This window comes from Phyllostomus hastatus, unplaced genomic scaffold (genome assembly GCF_019186645.2).
Source record: "Phyllostomus hastatus isolate PE091 unplaced genomic scaffold, TTU_PhHast_1.1 phas_scaffold_387, whole genome shotgun sequence".
Taxonomy (NCBI): domain Eukaryota; kingdom Metazoa; phylum Chordata; class Mammalia; order Chiroptera; family Phyllostomidae; genus Phyllostomus; species Phyllostomus hastatus.
The window spans coordinates 1,054,145-1,060,322 of record NW_025334027.1 but is presented as its reverse complement, the minus strand read 5'-3'; positions in this window follow the sequence as shown (position 1 = coordinate 1,060,322).

Below are 6,178 nucleotides of genomic sequence, written 5' to 3'. Positions count from 1 at the left end.
GCATTCCCACTAGCAATGTTGAAAATTCCAGATGTTCTAAATCCTCGTCAGCACTTGACATTGTCGCCTTCCTGATTTAGCCATTCTTGTGAGTGCATAATGGTGTCTCGCTGTGGTTTCATTGAGGTGTTTCCCTGATGACTCACAATGTTGAGCATCTTCTCATCTGCTCCGTACGGCCATTCATCTATTTTCTTTTATGGAGAATCTGTTCAGATATTTTGTCTATTGCTTATCTGTATTTTTTAAATTTAATGTTTTAGAGCAGTTTTAGGTCCACAACAAAATTAGAAGATAGAGATTTCCTGTGTATCTCCTGCATGCCCCCCCCCCCAACCACACACAGTGCTTCCTCCGTTGGCAGCATCTCCCGCCAGAGCGAGGCATTTGTTACAACCGATGAACCCACAGTCGCCTATCATTGTCACCCAAAGTCCATTGTTCACACTGGGGTTCACGCTTGCGGTTGTACAGTCTATGGGTTTGGATAAATGTATGATTTTGTGTATCCATTGTTATGGCGTCATACAGAGTAGTGAATTTCATGGCCCTGAAAATCCTCTGTGTTCTACCTGTGGTGCGGAGGGGGAGGGTGGGTGCCAGCCTCAGAGCCTGGTCATCTCAAGACAGGGAGAGACTGGACCTAGGCCCCCTGGGAAACGGTGCTTCCACCGTGAGAGAGGAGGGGCTCCCTACCGACCTGGCCCTCTTGTGGGTCTCCACCTGGGCAGCCATGCTGACCCAGAGCTGGTTAGGAAGAGGTGTAGGACAATGCAGAACCTTTGCCCTCAGGGGGACGGGGCAGCAGGGGACAGAGCTCTTGCAAGGAGGCATCTGGCCCAGCCTCTCCTCTGTCTCCTCTTTTTGATCCTTAAGAGCTTGTGACACCCTCACTGTTGGTGGACACCCCAGGGCTTGCCTGGGGGGTGAACCCCTGACCTCAGGTCCCCAGAGCACTCCTGATGGAAGGGGTCCCTCCTTCCATCCAGGCAGCCTGGACACTCAGCCAGACCCTTTGTGTCCTTTTCTGCTGGTCCCTGTCAAGCCCCAGATTCCCCTGGACTGCTCTCCCCCCATACCCAAATGCTCCTAAGCTCAGCCCGCCTATCCAGACCCCAGACCCAGTGTGGCCTCTCCCCACCACCCAGAGCACCCTGTGGCCCCCTCTCCAGATGTTCCAAATCCTCCCTTGCTGGCTGGACTGTGAGTCTCGGCTTCCCAGACTCTGCTGCCTGGGCGCCAGCCTCTCCCACTGGGCCAGCACACAGGGTCGGGTGGGTAGGCTGTCGAGTGGCTGCCTGGCTGGCTCCACGCGGCACTCACGAGGGTTGGAGGGTGTCGCTTCCAAGGCTGCAGTCATTTCAGCATTTGCTCTCACGCCCTCCCCTTTCAGACCCTGAGACTCTGGCTCCCCCTTTGCGGCCCCACACAGGTCACCACGTCCGTGTCTCAGCTGAATCTCGGCCCACTGCATCCTCTGCTGTCCTCAGCAGCGCCCAGGGCGGCAGGGAGGCAGTGGCCCTCAGCTCGCAGAAAGCAAAACGGTCTCACACTGACAACAACAGCGCCGCACAGAGCTGACATTTGTGGAGGGTTTTCTGCCTGTCAGGACGGTTCTGAGTGCTTCACAAACGGCCCCTTTAACCCTAACGAGGGTCCCGAGAAATGAGGACTTTTATTGTCACGTTTTACACAGAAGCAGAGGCCCACGAAGGCAGTGGTTTGTCCAAGGTCACCATATGCCCAGGCTAGGATTGAGCCTGGTGGTCTTGACCACTGCACCACACTGCCTCCCCTGCCCTGGGTGTTTTGCTACCTGATCTCCATTCCCAGAGGCCACCCTGAGAGGTCCAAGGTGACACTGTGGATTAGTGGTGCAGCTGGGGCTTGAGCCAGTGGTTTCTGAGGGTGGGGCCAGGACAGGGGCGTGGAGGACACAGAGGCCAAGCGGCTGTGCTCAGGTTCAGCAAAGGCAGGTGGGAAGCCATGGGTGGCCCTTGCCCAGAGCTTGTGGGAGGTGAGGTTGTGTCCCGCTGGTTTCCTGGGTCCATTCTCCAGGCAGCAGGGAATGGCCGAAAGTTATAGAGGACCAAACATCCAGAGAGACAGAAAGACTCTAATGGGGAGCCCAGGTCCCACCCCATGGTCTCAGCGATACAATAGCATTCCAGGGGCAGATGCCAGGTTTTTGCCTGTTGAGCCCTATTTGGCTCGGGGTGGCTGGGGGAGAAGGCTGAGAGCCGGGAGAGGGTGGACACAGTGGAAGGAGGCAGAGCTCCAAGCTTTGGCGAGTGCGTGTGCACAGCTTTCTTTGGAGGCAGACCGTAAAAATGCATCCATGGAGGCCCCCGGGTGAGGAACGTTAGAGGTGGGTGGATTTCCAGCAGAGAAGGGTTCCTGGGAGACATGGGTGCTAGAGTCGGGATGGGAAAAGCCTGGGATGAGGGAGGTGCAGAGGGAAAGGCCAGTATCCTCCTGGACTTCATGGGGACACGGGCTGTGAGACGGGGAGGGGCCCTGAGGCCAGGCTGGGAATTCGTCCTGTAATCGTGAGAGCCAGCCCATTCAATGGTCTCTTCCCACATCACTCCAAGGACCAGTGGTCCCCATGCCTTCACCCCCACCACCCACCCCCGCCACGGTGCACGCTTACACGCCCTCAGTGATCTGGGAGGTGAGGGTTTCCGAGGGGCCCAGCACACCACCTTGGGGCGGGTGCTGTGAGCTGCCGATGGCTGGCTGTTGTGTGCGTCCGAGCTGGGCTGCACCACTGTCACTTCCTGTGCAGCCACCGCAGCAGGCCCGCTCCCTGGGGGCCCACCAGCAGCCTGGCTTCAGCTTTGGTGGGTGGGGACAGGACCTGGACACTGGGGGAGGAAGGTACCTTCTGTGCCCAGATGCTCACTGTTAGGGTTCAGTCCAGGATGATTGGTTGCAATGCAGTAAGATTGGGTAACATTTACTGAGCACCCACTGTATGCCAGAAACTTTGTGCTTGTCTCATTTAATCTTCACACAAGTCTATGGGAAAGGAATCACTGCCCTCATTTTGACGTGATGAGAAAGAGGCTTAGAGTTTAAGGGACTCAGCCCAGGTCACACTGCTGGCCACAACCCCTGGCTCCTTCCTCTCCGAGTGGTGGTCTCCTGGAAGACACCCCTCTCTGCAGTCCTGTACCTTCAGGCACGGCTGGGTGGGGGTCACCAGCAAGGATGATGACCCCCAGCCAGGCCTTCTTCCACTGCGGCTGGAGGGAGATGGGGTGTTTTGCTTGTCTTTGCTGCAGACTCTGCCACATTCAGTGAACAGGGCGCAGGGACTAGTGAATGGGGGCCATCAGGGCCTAGGACCAGCAGGGTTGTTTGGCAGGAGGGAGTGATGTGGCTGTGGAGGGGGCAGAGGGAATGACAGGAGGGTAGACCATCCACGGACACAGACCGATGACCAGGTCCGTGTCGGGGAGAGGCAGTGAAGGGGAGAGTGGGTAACCACGCCCCCCGGGGGAGCTGGTAGACTGCTCCCACCGTGTCCTCCACGGGCCGCTCCCTCCCTCCAGCATGGGCACCTCGGGTCCTGCCCGTGGAGATGTTTAACCCAGGGGCCGGCTGCCCACTGATAGGGTCTTCCAGGTGCTCACCGTGGCCACAGTCCCCCTCACCCGGCTGACCTATCCCTACACCATGAGGTTTCTTCCCACCCGCTTCTCTGCCCCGCAGCCCCTCCCCCAGGATGTGACACTCGACCAGCCCCGAGCTGCACTGGGGCTGAACCTGCGGACCAGCAGGGCTTTGAGCAGAGAGGGGCTTGTTTCCCTCCTTTCAGTGAACGGCCACTGAAGGGGCTGTGCAGGGCCGGCAGAGCCGGCAGAGCCCCGGGCTCTTCTGGGTTGCCACCTCCTGCTCCTTTGCCTATGTTTTTCCAGCTCCTGGTTGCCCAACAGCTGCTGCACGACCAGGGGTTTTGTCCACATTCCAGGCAGGGCAAGATGCACTAGGCAGGGTGGCACTGCCATCAGATGCAAAGCAGCTGCTTCCCTACACACCCCATTCATCGCATGGGCCACAGCTGCTTCGCACGGCCTCACCTGGTTGCCAAGGGCTCTGAAGCAGCCAGTGCTCTAACCAAGCAGAACTGGGAGCCTGGAGGGGAGGGGATCTCGGGCAGGGCAGCAGCCGTGTCTGCCAGTGCCGCCTGGGGTGGGAGTCCTGTCATTCAGCAAATAATTATTGAACCTTACTGATGTCAGATATTTTACTTTTCTATTGCTCCTGGAACAACTCACCACACATTTATTATCTCTGTTTGTGGGTCAGATGTCCAGCACAACCAGACTGGGTCTTCCGCTTCAGGTCTCACTCACAGGCTGAAGTCAAGGTGCCGCAGGCCAGCCAGGGAGGCGACGGCTTCCACGCTCATTCAGGTTGTTGGCAGAATTCAGTTCCTCGAAGGTGCACGACGGAGGCCTCGGCCCCTTCGTCTTCGAAGCCAGTGAAAGCACGTGGAGTTCTTCTCCTGTTCCCAGTCTTCACCCCCACCCCCACCGCCACATCCCTCTGACTAGCTAGAGAAAATTCTCTGCTTTCAAGGGCTCATGTGTTACACTGGATTCCCCTAGATAGTCCATGATAATCTCCCTCATTATGCCTTCGAAGTGCCTTTTGCCTCGTAACGTGACATATTGCCAGGTTCCAGGGATTAGTGTGGACACCTTCGCAGGCCCTCCACCTGCCTGTCACTGAGGTGCAGGGTCAGGAGGCAGGCAGACAGCAATGGCTGAATGAGACAGTCCCCACCCTCCTGAAGTCACCCCATAGAAAGGGAGATTAAATCACAAATGTGGTGATGGCCTCGAGGGACAGGACAGGACAGGAGAGGACAGGTGCTGGGCTCATTATAGGACCCGGCAGAGCCAGGAGCTCTGGGGGTTTGCCAAGGACTTGAGCCCGACTCAGGAGAGGGAGAGTGTGGGCAAACTGAATTTCAGGACTGTCGCCCCAGGCAGGAGCCGGAGAACAAGAGAGGCGGTGCAGGCCACAGGGCGGTGGGGAGGTCCCCAGGGCATTGTGACTGGTACCACCTCCAGTGTCGGAGAAAACTATCGCCAGTGTTCAGACCACCAGACCCTCACAGCACCCTTCTGGAAGGTGGACGTTACTGTCATCCCCAAATTACAGGTGGGGGAACTGAGGCTCGGAGAGGTTAGCCAAGTAGCCGGGTTAGTAAGAGGGGGGACTGGGAATCATATCACCTCCCTAGGAAGCCAGTGCTCGCTGCTGTGGGAAACGGGGTTGGGGAGGGTAAGGGCAGGTGGAAACAGCTCCAAGGCTGTCAGATCAGGAGAGTCTCCCCTGCTCCACAGTAACAACACCCTGAAAATGGTCATGGCTCACCTCTGGGGCATCACGGGTATTTGCTGGCCAGGCTCCACCTGGTCACACACTCTATCTCAGAGAGCAACAAGCCACGGACTGGCTCTTGAATCTTCTGCCTGGAGTCACTCATGTCACTACCATCCATATTTCACTGGGCAAAGCAAGTCATTTGACCAGATCTGCTGCTAGGGTCAGGGAAATGGGCTCCTCCCCCAGGCGTCCAGGCCAGGCCAAAGGTGATGCCAGCTAGGTAGGTGGTGGTGAGGTGGATGGAGAGAAGTGAGGATAAAGGGGCCAGGGAGCAAGGTACATTTCACTGGCACGCAGTTAAGTGTGGGAGGGTGAGTGACACACTTCCATTGGAACGTAAAGAGCAGAAAGTGCTGAGTGGGCTGCTGGAGCCCAGAAGAACACCCCGGGGCTGGAGCTAAGCACAGGGTGCATCAGCCAGTGCCTCGGAGACTGTCACCAAGGCCAGATTGTGCTGTGCCACCTAAACCTATTGCATCTGCCAGAGAGCAAGGACAGGACATCCCTGGAGCATTCCGAGGGCTTAGCCAAACGCAACGTGCCCCCTCTAGCACCTGAGAGAGATCCTTTCCCCAGCACAGCACCCTGAGCCAGGTGGGGCTCCTCGAGCAGCAGTAGGGTGGCCACTGGAGCACAGGTTCCTCTGCCCAGTGACGGCAGGCCCTGCAGTCCCGTCCCTGGCTCTCAATATAGCCCGGGGCCCGCTCAGCTGCCGCCTGGCCTCTTCCTGCCGTGTCCTCGCTATTTCATTCACCCACTCACTTATTCAGCCAGT